The 13,836-nt window shown below is 41.5% G+C and overlaps 1 protein-coding gene across 1 annotated transcript in view; it reads left to right on the forward strand.

Moving 5' to 3' along the window:
- Positions 1 to 6,275: 6,275 nt before the first annotated feature.
- Positions 6,276 to 13,836, forward strand: part of LOC109485424 (CMP-N-acetylneuraminate-beta-galactosamide-alpha-2,3-sialyltransferase 1-like) — an 81,959-nt gene continuing 74,398 nt past the window's right edge. Inside the window, exon 1 of the mRNA XM_019789031.1 lies at positions 6,276 to 6,309. The gene's annotated coding sequence lies outside the window, so the exon portion shown is untranslated. The remainder of the gene's footprint in view (positions 6,310 to 13,836) is intronic.

A 13,836-nucleotide genomic window follows, 5' to 3' on the forward strand; every position in this document is an offset into this window, starting at 1 on the left:
GGGAAAGAAACTACCTCCCCGCGGCCGGACTCCCTTGGCCAATTTGATTCTCTTTTTTGCCGAATTCTACGATCCGCATTCCCGTAGAAAGGCCTGGTGGAGGCTACACAGCCCAGCCGTGTTCAACACGACTCCAATCCGTCCGGAAACTGAACACGGCCTTCCCCGCAAATTGAAAAATGTGAAGTAACCCCGTGTCGGCTCCAAGGACGAACGGGAGTAGATTACGGTAGAGTCTGAGACACTTGAAGGTGAGAGAAGAAACTTAGAAGGGTACTGTCCTCGCTAGCACGAAGAAACAGGAGTTGGCTGGCTTTAACGAACGACTAGACCCAAGAAAAGTTGTCCGCTTTTAGGAGGGGCGTACCTTTAAGAAGGTTAGTGTGTGACGAATTTTATATGGAACTGTCCCGGCAGTTTCACTTACTTGTTCTGACAGTTTTTTTAGATGTGAAAAATGCCTGCGAAGTTGGTGTGTTACGTCGAAGGGCTGTTATAACGGCTATACAGATACAGATACAGAAGCTGGTGTGTTACGCCGAAGGGCTGTTATACCGGCTATACAGATACAGATACAGATACAGATACAGAAGCTGGTGTGTTACGCCGAAGGGCTGTTATACCGGCTATACAGATACAGATACAGATACAGAAGCTGGTGTGTTACGCCGAAGGGCTGTTATACCGGCTATACAGATACAGATACAGAAGCTGGTGTGTTATGCTCTCTATGTAGGGCAGAATCTGGTGTGTTACTCTAAAAGGCAGTTATACCGGCTACACAGATACAGTTACGGCATTGCTTCATTCCCTTGCGTGGACGATTTTCGATCAGTGAACAAGGCGGTCTCAGTCGGTAATCAGCGGGGATTACCGCCCGTGAGTGGGCGAGATCAGACGCCTTGACCCCCGTAAACCCGGTAAGAAACCCCGGGGATATTGGATGGGTGATCGGTGATCGCCGCAGCGTGCAACCAGTGAGCCGACTACACGCCATCCCTCCATAAAGCCTCGGTCACAACCCGCCGTACGTGCTTTTTGTCCGTACGTTTTTTGGGAGGCTACGTCTGCTACGTTTTTTTCTGAAAACGTGGGGAAGGAGTGGCATCGACGCACGTCACTCGCACGGTTTCGCAAGGTATAATGTCCTTGCATGCACTAAAAGTTCTACGGCGTGTCTGCGTGCTCCCAAATCCGTAGGATTCCGTACGGAGGCGGTACTCACCACGCACGGATGCCCTGCGTTTGCCCACGTTTTGCACGTAGACATCACGCAGAAGCACGTACGGCGGGTTGCGACCGAAGCTTAAACCGGCCTTTGTAGAGCTGTGCACTCTCCGTACTGCAAATTGTGTTTCTCAGCCACTAAGCCGAGCGGTGTGGACGATATTAGGAGGTGTTAGCCTGTCATGGCAGTGATTGTTTTCTGCAACTTTGATGGCCGGCCGCTCGATATTCTGTCCCTGCCTTTTAGCTGATTCGTTCTCACCCATCCCAGGCCTGGTCAAGCCGCTGGGTGAATTGAATGTTTCTAGAAGTTTCCTGGATTAAAAAAAAATGAGAAACTTTGCGATCATGATCACGAAGGAGGATGAATGAATGAATGAATGAATGAATGAATGAATGAGTGAGTGAATGAATGAATGAATGAGTGAATGAATGAGTGAATGAATGAGTGAATGAATGAATGAATGGAATAAATGAATGGTTTATTTGATCAAAATGAAATCTAGCTACAGGTGGCAAAGTAAGGAGAATCCACGAATAAAAGATATATAACTACTAAAGTTCCATAACTTCGAACTTAACCTTCGTTTCCACAACCACTACTCGCCTACTAAATATAATCAAAATCCATACACAACTTCTTGAGTTATGCTGTACACATACAAATACAAATACACATACATACAAAGCCCTCTGTCGTACCATAGGAAAACGCTAGGTGAGCCATTTTCAACATTCACCTTCCTTTTCACAACCGCTACTCGCCTACTAAATATCATAAAGATCCATCCACAACTTCTTGAGTTATGCTGTTGACATACAAATACACATACATCCAAAGCCGGCCTCTGTCGTACCACAGGAAAGCGCTAGGTGAGCCATTTTCTAACTTGAGCTTCCTTTTCACAACCGTTACTTGCCTACTAAATATCATAAAGATCCATTCACAACTTCTTGAGTTATGCTGTACATACACAAATACACATACATCCGAAGCCCTCTGTCGTACCACAGGAAAACGCTAGGTGAGCCATTTTCAACATTGACCTTCCTTTTCACAACCGCTACTCGCCTACCAAATGTTATCAAGATCCATCCACAACTTCTTGAGTTATGCTGTGCACATACAAATACACAGACATACAAAGCCCTCTGTCGTATCATAGGACAACGCTAGGTGAGCCATTTTCAACATTGACCTTCCTTTTCACAACCGTTACTCACCTACTAAATATCATAAAGATCCATCCACAGCTTCTCGAGTTTTGTTCTTGACATACATACAGACTCAGACCACAGCCACCCCACCATGGCATAACTGAAAACATAACCTTCTTACAAAGGTGAAGATAGATTCTTTATAGATTCTTTATTGACACAACAAAAAGGAAAAAGGGACTTTTGTATGGTCTTCTGCAACTAAAGATCTAACAAAGTTAAATACATGTATGGATGACTTCATCCTACGTACAGAATATATGTATGTGGCAAATTACATACAGAATATATATCAGTGGTAACAACAAAGGTTTAACTATTCTCTAACATGTAGTCTCTAAGATTGAAACATTCTTAAATGTATTTTCCTATTTGAATACAATATGAGGTTGTCTTTAAAATTTCTTTAAGTGTCCCATGTTTCCTATCGATGCCTCTAGACTCTAGTCCTCCCTTCCCGAGTGTTTTGATGTTAATCTCCATGTGGGAATTCGTGTGTCTGCATACGCCTTTTTTATTACAGTGAATTCACTCGTGGATAATCTAGGGTACAGATAGTCCGTGGCATTATTAAGGCCATGGAATTCCAAAGTGGGTCTACAATGAGAGAGAAGTGACCTGGAGAAATATCGGCAAATTAAAAATAAAGCCCCCGTCACACATTCAGAACCTTCCCCCGAACACCAACCGAACACGGTTGGCTGAAGTTCGGGAACAGTCTGACTCGGTACAATACGAATTGAATCGAATTTGAGTTAGATTTGACTCAAATGTTACTGCTAATGACACCATTTGCAACTTAGTAACTTAGATGTACAAAATAGATTTTCTTCATGATAGTGAATTACGCATATCATTACTAGTACTACTAAAAGCAAAGAACCCACATATTATAGAAGAAGTGGGTAAATTCGTCTTCCATTGCCTAAAAAGAAGAAGTCAAACCCAGTAAAACTAGTACCATGTATGTTGTAGAATATAGTATAATGCTAGACGTAGATATAGTCTCGCATACCACTGTATTTTCTTTCTTATGTTGTTTGTAACTGCAATTAGCGCTCGGGCATGTATTTGCAATAAACTTTCTATATTTATTTATCAAAATATCAAAATCAAACGGTACCTTGTGTAACCCCCTCCCCCTTCCGGCATGATCTTGATTTATCCCCAAACAGGAGATGTCTGTCCTTTTCTCTGGCGCCAGCAAGTTTTTGGCCCGGTGTTTTCTGACTTGGCTACCTCCCAGTGTCTGTTGTGGCTACAACAACCGCCCGTCTCGTGCACTTTAGACAGACTATAATAATAGTAGTTTATAGACAACACTCCTGGTACATGGCAGCGTATAAAAACGCTGAATTACGTACTCAGGATTTAAAAACAGGTTAAACAATAAAGTCGGCTAAACAAACAAAGGACATTGACAAACTAGGTAGAAACATAAACAAATACTAGCTGTACACAGTTATAAATATAGATCAGAGGTATCTACAAATAGATTAAAAACTATAATTGTCCGGTACTGGGAGATTTCAACCTGTTTGTTTATTTAACAAATCAGTAAAATAGGGGATTGGACTCGTTTTGTATCGCTTTGTTTTCGTCAAGGGGATGTCGAGTTGGTTTGCCCCCTTCAGGCATCTGCCATGGATATCTGAGCGGGATGGGGGTAACCAATGTCGGAACGTAGGGGAGTTAAGGAGGGACTTTGCAAACTTAAAACTGGGGGCTTCTCTCTTCTTTTCTCTAGGGACGGCAAACATAATTGGGACAGGGCGATGTTGTAAGACGTGTACAGGGGGCCAAGGATTATCTTTACTGCTCGTTTTTGTATGCGTTCAATTTTTATTACTTGATGTGCAGACTAATTGAGGTTTCAATTTATGTAATATCTTCAATATCCATAAAAGACTACAAACAGTACAAAGGGACCCCGTTCACACTCAAAAAATGAATCGGTGTGATATATAGCCGGGTAGATAGATTCTGAAACGAGTTGATATACACATAATAAACCCTCATATACTTCTTCAACAACCCAACCTGAGAAGCAAGTTTAAACTGTAATTTCCAACACAACAAATTGGACTCACCCAAATTTTCGACTGTACAACTCCAGTCTTTGTCAAGGAATACAAGGAGGCCATCTACATCAGGGCATTACAACCATCCCTCAACAGAGACGGGGGGCGCCACAGACTTTCTGCAACCTATGATCCACCGCTCAAGGAGTCACGTGTGTTATCTGCGTGACGTCGCGGAAGCGGTGGATTGTTCATTCCTTGACAAAGACTGGAGTCGTGCAGTCGAACATTCGGGCGAGTCCAATTTGTTGTGTTGGAAATTACAGTTTAAACTTGCTTCATAATGATTTCTACTAACACAGATGAACTTTCAACCCCCCCTGAGGTTTTCAATGAAATGTTCCTGACACAAAACTCAACCTTGACCTCTATAAGAGAAGCCTAGAGGATTAAAGATATGGTCTGAATTTGACGTCAATATTTTTTTTAGTTCCGGATACAGTCTTATCTCCCAAAACCAGGCGGTAAAAAAGTCCATTGATGCAAGGTAATCGCGACAAATAATAGTTGGAGCGATCCTGTGATAGCGTTAACATAGCCCATATGTCTGCAATGATAGTTTGGGAGACCGACTACAGTCTACCTATTAGTAGTCATAACTGCAGGAGTATTTGTGCACGCATTTCGTGGGATAAAGTTGTCTTTCCTGTATTTTTTTTCAGCCAAATCTTGAGAGTGAAGCTGGGAACTGAACATCTCAACAACGACCTACATTCTACCTATTAGTAGTCATAACTGTATGCAGTGGTATTTGAGTTTGCATTTGATGGGATTATAAGTCGTCTTTCCTATTTTTTTTTTCAGTCGAATCTTGAGAGAGTGAAGCTGTGAACTGAACATCGCACCAACTACCAGAAGTATCTTCACCGACTATTAGTAGTAATAACTGCATGCAGTGGCATTTGAGTTCGCATTTGGTGGGATTGAGTCGTCTTTCCTGTATTTTTAAAGCGAAATCTTGAGAGTGAATCTGTGAACTGAACATCGCACCAACTACCAGCAGTATCTTCTCCGACTACAGTTTATCTATTTGTAGTAATAACTTCATGCAGTGGCATTTGTGCAGGCATTTGATGGGATTGAGTCGTCTTTTCTGTATTGTTTTCAGCCAAATCTTGAGAGAGTGAATCTGTGAACTGAGCATCGCACCAACTACCAGCAGTATCTTCACCGACTATTACTAGTAATAACTGCATGCAGTGGCATTTGAGTTCGCATTTGGTGGGATTATAAGTTGTCTTTCCTGTATTTTTCAGCCAAATCTTGAGAGAGTGAAGCTGTGAACTGAACATCGCACCAACGACCAGAAGTATCTCCACCGACTATTAGTAGTAATAACTGCATGCAGTGGCATTTGAGTTCACATTTGGTGGGATTATAAGTCGTCTTTCCTATTTTTTCAGTCGAATCTTGAGTGAAGCTGTGAACTGAACATCGCAACAACTACCAGAAGTATCTTCACCGACTACAGTCTACCTATTTTAGCAGTAATAACTGCATGCAGTGGTATTTAAGTTCGCATTTGGTGGGATTATAAGTCGTCTTTCCTGTATTTTTTTCAGCCAAATCTTGAGAGTGAAGCTGTGAACTGAACATCGCATCAACTACCAGAAGTATCTTCACCGACTATTAGCAGTAATAACTGCATGCAGTGGCATTTGAGTTCGCATTTGGTGGGATTATAAGTCGTCTTTCCTGTATTTTTCAGCCAAATCTTGAGAGAGTGAAGCTGTGAACTGAAAACATCGCACCACCAACGAACATTGTCGTCATGAGGTGAAAGGTTAGTACAAATCAAGTACGAAGTTTCGCTGTGATCATCTGTTTTACTACTCTCCAAGCAGAGGTTGATGTGGGAAGATCGTTTGCTTTTTATATATGGCCCATTTTTTGTCGCTACCGGCTACCCCCACCGTCGGTGGCCGGCGACCTTCTCTGGCTTATGGATACTGCCTTGCCACCGAAATGGATCTGCTTGGAGATTACTGTTTTAGAGACATTGTCTTCTGTAAAGCACCGTTACCTTTCTGTGAACTTTGATATGGCAGAGAGTCTGAGACGGCCGCCAGACACGCAGGTGATGCAGTTCTGAAACAAATCGCCATGAGTCTCTCCTGTGCGATGTTGAACAATGGACGGCACAGAGTACAAAGCGTCATCGATCCTATGCCCTCATGCGCTCATAGATGCACGTAATGACTATCTGTGGATAAAGGACTGTGTAAGATAAATGCTTTAGTTCAACTCGGAACCGCCGGCCCAATAACCCAAAAGCATCCCGAAAACATTTGTCATCTGGGGTAAGGCAAAGAATGGCGACCGAACCAGAATATAGCCTCTATTGCATTTATGTTCTTCTGGGTTCTCCGCTGGCACATTCCAAATAAATAATCCGTGCCCGCACATTTACGGTCTGATGCGGTCGACGTGACCAGAATTGAAATGAACGCATGGACACGAATATCTGAGTTGGTCTATTTGGTAACTTTTCAATCTCAGAGATAGCTAGTTGCCGTCCTAGATTTCAGTACGGCTATTCTTTGTATCGATTGAGATTCTGGATAGAGACATGCACAACGTAGATTTGTCTGCAGTACTTTTTTTTAACGGAGTGGTTAAATGCAAGGCCTATACGACCACTTCTCGGCATTGAACTAGAAATATGAGAGAAACATGGCTATGTCAAGAGATGGCGGTGAACGTTTGATTTGAAAGCCTGTAGATTGTAGGTAGGTAGGAAACACTTGTCAGGGAGGGAATTCCAAAGCTTGCGATACTGCTTTGAAAACGACTATCTATAAATATACCTTTTTAAAGACTTCTTTAATCATCATTTTCTTCGTACTGTAAGCAGTTATTCATTCTATCCGTAATTTGAACTTTATTCGTCTTTCTTTTTTTTTTTTATTCCAACATTTCATGACCGAACATGGCGACGGCACACTCAAGTTATATCAACTTATTTTATGCCGCCACCAACACAGAGACAGGACAATACTAAGTCGTGTAAAGTGCTTTTCCCAAGGGAACAAGATCGGTGGCATGTCAGGACTCGAACCTGGGACCTCTTGGTTCCGAGTCGAGCACTCTGCCGCTATACGCCACACGACCCCAAACTTTATTCGTCTTTCTTCCCTAGGCCTGTGCAAGAAAAAACCGTAGCAATTGACTTTCAATTCTCGGCGAGACATTCTCATCTTGATGTGGCAACGGTGGCGTTTTCTTAAAACACCCGAGGGTTAGAACAAAAAGACTGGGTTTGTCTCATGATGCATGATGAATGTTGTAAAGCCTCTCTAGATCATGGCATGGATTTTCCAATGTCTGTCTGTGCATGTTTGCAGTAAAATCAATGAGAAAGTCAATGTTGTGTGCGAAGATTTACCGCCAAGTCTTCGCGCTTTATTGCTTCTCTCTCTGTGTGCTATTTTTTTTTACTTCCGGGTATGGAAGTATTGTTTTGGGTGGCTGGGCTGCGGGTTTGTGTGTCTGTGTGTCCGAACAGAGTAGGTTGACTGTACGTAAAGTTAGTCAATATTGTGTGCAAAAATTTATCGCCAAGTCTTCGCGCTTTATTGCTTCTCTGTGTGCTTTTTTTTCACTTCCGGGTATGGAAGTATTGTTTCGGGTGGCTTGGCTGCGGGTTTGTTTGTCTGTGTGTCCGGATAGAGTAGGTTGGCTGTATGTAAAGTTAGTCAATATTGTGTGCAAAAATTTATCGCCAAGTCTTCGCGCTTTATTGCTTCTCTCTGCTATTTTTTTTTAACTTCCGGGTATGGAAGTATTGTTTTGGGTGGCTGGGCTGCGGGTTTGTGTGTCTGTGTGTCCGGATAGAGTAGGTTGACTGTACGTAAAGTTAGTCAATGTTGTGTGCAAAGATTTACCGCCAAGTCTTCGCGCTTTATTGCTTCTCTGTGTGCTATTGTTTTTTTACTTCCGGGTATGGAAGTATTGTTTTGGGTAGCTGGGCTGCGGGTTTGTGTGTCTGTGTGTCCGGACAGAGTAGGCTGACTGTACGTGGGTGGGGAGGATTGACAGTCAGAATTACAGGAGGACATTAAACAGCTAGAACTAAGTTATTCGTGTTTCGTTAGTATCAGACTTTGAATAAGTCTCATTAAAAGCTAGTGATGCAGAGCTCATTTCATACAATCTTTAACAAACTCGAAAGGATATTTGTACGGCAGGGGGGATGATGCAAGAGTTCATTATTTCCCGTTGGAAACTACATCCTTACATGTAGAAGGAGTACACTAGTATAGGCCATGTTGATTTGATTATATGGATGACCTATACTCTAGCGTAACATCTATTTTCAACCCTACACTAAAATTCACTACAAATATCATATGCGGATGCTGCTTAGTCAAATATTTGACCTTAAATGACCTGAAGTCAAACTTGACTTTGCCCTTCATGACCCACCATACCCCCTTTGATAATAACAACTGATATTTTACGTTCTTACATAATGTATAGACTTGGCAATACGTTGGGTTTACTGCAGGGGATCCATATCTCAATATCATCAAGTCAAATCTCAGAAGTCATTTCATAATGTATATTTCCGCTCTTGGGAAATACTAGTGATCTAGTGCACTTGTAAAATAGGCAGTGCTAGAAGAGGAAATATAGGAACTTTTCCTCTGGAGAGAAAGGCCGTTTACGCTTCAATTTTGAATCAGTAGTTAAGCTTTAAGCTTCGGCTTATTGTTGACGTGTTTTAGGACGTTTCAAAGTATCGGGCTGTCGTTTTTGTATAGGTAACTCCAGACCGACCCACGAATGTTTTTAACATTTCGTAAAACTGTAAAACATTACAGTACACGAACCGACCTTACTCCCGACCTACTCCCAACCATAGTTGGGGGGAGTTTGGCTAGTGTTCGGGAGGCCATATTTGCCTAGGCCATGTTTATTTGATTATATGGATGACATCCTATGGGAACCTCAAAACTGATGCGAGCGTGCGAATAAAAAAAAGTGTTGCAAAAAAGAATTGCTTTCATCATGAAACCTACGTGGTTTTGGAGGTTGAACAAATGACACAGAGTATGGTGTGGCGAATAATCTACTCTTCAAATTCATTTCTTTACATTTTCGTGTTTTTTTTCGTTTGATTTTGGCATTCTACGACATTGGTATCGTTTTCCAATGTTTTTTTTTAACTTACGGTATTTATTTACTCATTTTTTAACTGTTTTATACGATTTACAGTATGGTTGAAAACTTTTTTTTGGAAACAGCCGAAAATTCATACGCGCGCGGATGTCATCCATATAATTAAATCAACTGAGATACCTTTATTGTACATCCATGCCACGACGGGCTAGGTACAGGTCTAGACCTAACAGACACATAACAAACGTATATAGAAAAGTGGAGACAAAAGATACACTACTTGACTTAGACATACATACATAAGGAACATACAAGGGTACTACATGTTTATACTAGGCTAATACAAAGTGTTCTAGTTACTGAGCTCATACAGAGTGGTGAACTTCTTCTCGCTTTTTTGTACAATGGAAAATGTGGGAGCAGATCATGTTTGTGATACATGGTTTGTCTAGACGCATCAAAAATATAAATCTATCATTTGCACTTAGGTGTTCAAAGTATGGGAACTTCTCTTTGATATGATTAAAAAGGACAGATCTTTCATTAGAATATAAAGAACAGTCTGAAATAAAGTGTTGTTCATCTTCTATTCCATTCATGTTAGGCCACACCGACTTAATTTTATGGATGACAATTTAAAAAAATCCGGCCAAAAATAAAAATGGTACCAAACCACAGGAATACAAAGCTGGTATTGTGAAGCAGTATTGCGGCAGTACATAGCGATGGATACGACAAGCCAGCACATGCTGGCTTTTAGCGGAATTTATGAATCGGCACTGTACGTATTACTGAGTTCTTGGGTCGTGGAGCCTCGGTAGCCTGGGTGCCCGGCTCCGTATTGTCGCTAACTACCATGGACTACCCAGGCCTAGAGCCAAGACAGAGCCTCGGTGGACGTGGTCTTTTTTTTTTGGTTCTTTTTTTTTTTTGGAGAACAGGCGAAAATCAATGCGCGCACGGATGTCATCCATAAAATTAAGTCTGTGTGGCCTTACAGTATTGACAGAGATAGGCCTTACATCCATACATGAGTAATTATCACTCCGTACCAGTAGTGCGGTCGTCAGTAGGCGTATGTACCCTTAGGCAGTTATCGGTGAACAGAGGCACGCACAGGCAACAATATTACATCCCTTAAATCATACAGCACGTCATCTGACAGAAATGGGACAAATCGTCCATGGGCCGAGACCGTTTTTTGTACCACCAATACGGACCAGTGCTACCATAGATTTTTTGAATCTGCAATAACCAATGAGTTTTTACACCAAAAATTACCCTCAAAATCGTAGTTTAAAGGCGATGATGAAAATGTTCTAAAATGGCAGTAAATGTCAGTAACAGACAAATATTATTTTTGAAATTGCTCTGAAACTGCAAACGAATGCATTTAATGTCAAAACATTTCTGACAGTCACCAAACGCTTTCATAATGGCTAGACCCTGCCTACAATACAAAACAAGCAACCGACATCGCATATTTTGCCTCACAGATATCTATATGCTATGGGATAAAATTGATTCAACTTGAAATGACTAGAAAATTGACTTTGAAAACTCAGCTTTGACGTACTGAAATTGTATTATATGCTTAAGCCTTTATGCCTTCAAAGATATTGTGACACATATAATAAATCATATTCCTTTGACAAGATGTCGTCTATATTCAAGATTTATCCCCTGAATGTGTCATTCTACCCCCGTAGCTCCATTATTATTTCATAATTAGTTTATTTACATCAATGTATGCATGTGCCGGTGAAGATAAGTAGTATAATGATTTGCAAATGATCTTGTTTAACAGAAGATGTAGCGCTATAAGCGGCTTTATCTTTGACATAAGGCCAAAGCAAGTCATTATTATGGATGACATCAGCGCGTGCATTAATATTCGCCTGATTTTGGAAAAAAACAAGAAATTTTGTTGCCTCCTGACAGTGGTCAACATGCCGAAAATTGGCAAAGATGTCTATTTCCATGCCGGAAGGTGGATGGCAGATTGTTTATTGTTTATTTGATCGATCTCCATTAGTGCGTACAACAATAATACAACACTAGTCTTCCTGGAGTCGTTTGAATACAAACACTGCATTATACTATACATACATACATACATATACAAGAAGCGAATGTAACTTAAATACAACATGGCAAATAAAATGCAACATAGCAATGAAATGTGACATGGGAAATGAGAATACAACATAGGGTATAAAACTGCTGAGAGGTCAGAGGTCTCAATACAGTTAAGAACAAGTAATTCTATACATCAGTCGTCGCACTACCACCATGATTGCAGAGGTTGGGAAGTGTCCACTTTAGTTTTCAGCCAATCCCTGATATGTTTCTTAAAAGTTGTAGGTGCAGACAATCTGATGTGTTCAGGAAATAAGTTGTAAGTTTTGATGCATCGATACAGGAATGTTCTTTTGGCTGAGGCGGTTTTCGGCTTTGGCAATTTGAAGCCACCTCTGTGTGCTAAGCGTGTGTTATGTTGATGTGTGTCAGTGACTCTTTGTAAACGTTTGTAGATGGATTCTGGTCGCTTGGCCATTAGAAGTTTATTAAACATGGAGAGTGTTCCTGTGTACAATCTGTCATTAACTTTGGGCCATTGTAATATTCAGTGCATATATGTATTGTCCGAGCTGGAGTTGTACTTGGCGTTTAAAACCAATCTGACAGCTTTGTTTTGAATAATTTGAAGTTTGTTCAAATGGGATTGTGGACAGGCCGACAACAAACACGAACAATAATCCAAATGGCTTAGAACAAGTGCTTGTGTGACTGTTTTTAACGTTTCTTTTGTAATGAATTCCCTTGATCTTGTCAATGCAGCTAGTGCGCTTGTCATTTTAGATTGAACTTTTCCAGCGTGTTGACCCCAGGTCAGCTGTTTATCCAACCACATCCCCAGTAGTTTTGCCTGGTTTACCTCTTCTATACTTTTGTTACCCATTGAAAGCTGCAGTTGTGGATTATTTTTGAGTTTGTGGCGGCTGCCCAGGACTATGCATTTGGTTTTGTCCACATTTAACACCAGCCTGTTTGCCTGTACCCAATCCCAGATATGAGTCAGGTCATTCTGGAGGGTGCTCTGCACTTCTGCTATGCTTGAGCCTGACGCTGAAGGGGTGGTATCATCAGCATACATTTCTACGTAACTATGTCTTACAACTGTAGGAAGATCGTTCGTGTATACGCAAAATAATAGCGGGCCCAAACAGCTGCCTTGGGGTACCCCGCTCTTGATTTCACGGTGCGAGGATACACTACCGTTAACAAAAACTGCCTGTGTTCTATTAGTCAGGTAACTTCTAACCCATTTAATTGCAGAGTCAACAAAGCCAAAGCTACCTACCATCTAAATTTCGTCACCCTAACATGTCTAGATCATGAGATATGAAAACCGGAAGTTTAGCTGCAGTACCATAACAAGCCGCTAGGGGGCCCCAAATCTTGTCATTTTGAGGTCTTATCAAGACCTACCCACCTACCAAATATCAAGACAATCCATCAAGGTCTTCTCAAGTTATCGTGTTTACAGACACACAGACACACACGCACACACATACACGAACGCCTCTGAAAACATAACCTTCTTGGCGAAGGTAATAATTATATTATTAAAATACGTCGCCGGTGTGTTTTTTAAACACCACCCTTGTTATATCTTTGTTGTTTTTTTTTCGCCCAGCAGACTCACCAACGCACCAGCCCCAGACTGATTGCCAGGCACGTGCGAGCAACGATGAAAACACACCCGAAGCCACGTACGCCACCATAGCAGGTAAAACGTTTTAAAGAGGAATTTGGAGGACCCAGGGTCCTCCACCAATAAGGAAACTATCCCCTGTGAGGATCTAGTAGCTAAATTGACCCCGCACATCCTCCCAACATCATAAATGGATTATAAGCCACGGGGTGTCTGAACCCGACTGCCAGTGGAAACAATGGGAGCAGACGACAGACAGTGATTTGCATATTACCTGACGTTTGAAGTTTTGAAAAATGTTGTATTTTATCTTCACTAGTTTTTCAACAAAACATTGCCATACAAGGAATGTACAGTTGCAGCAAACCTAAACACAATCCATGTAACATTTACTTGGCAGTTGTTATACACGATAAGGCCCTACAGTTTCCAATTTGAACAATTCCAGCAGAGATGAGCCTCTGTCAAGCT

Source organism: Branchiostoma belcheri, unplaced genomic scaffold (assembly GCF_001625305.1).
Source record: "Branchiostoma belcheri isolate BF01 breed outbred unplaced genomic scaffold, Haploidv18h27 scaffold75, whole genome shotgun sequence".
NCBI classification, from domain to species: Eukaryota; Metazoa; Chordata; class Leptocardii; order Amphioxiformes; family Branchiostomatidae; genus Branchiostoma; species Branchiostoma belcheri.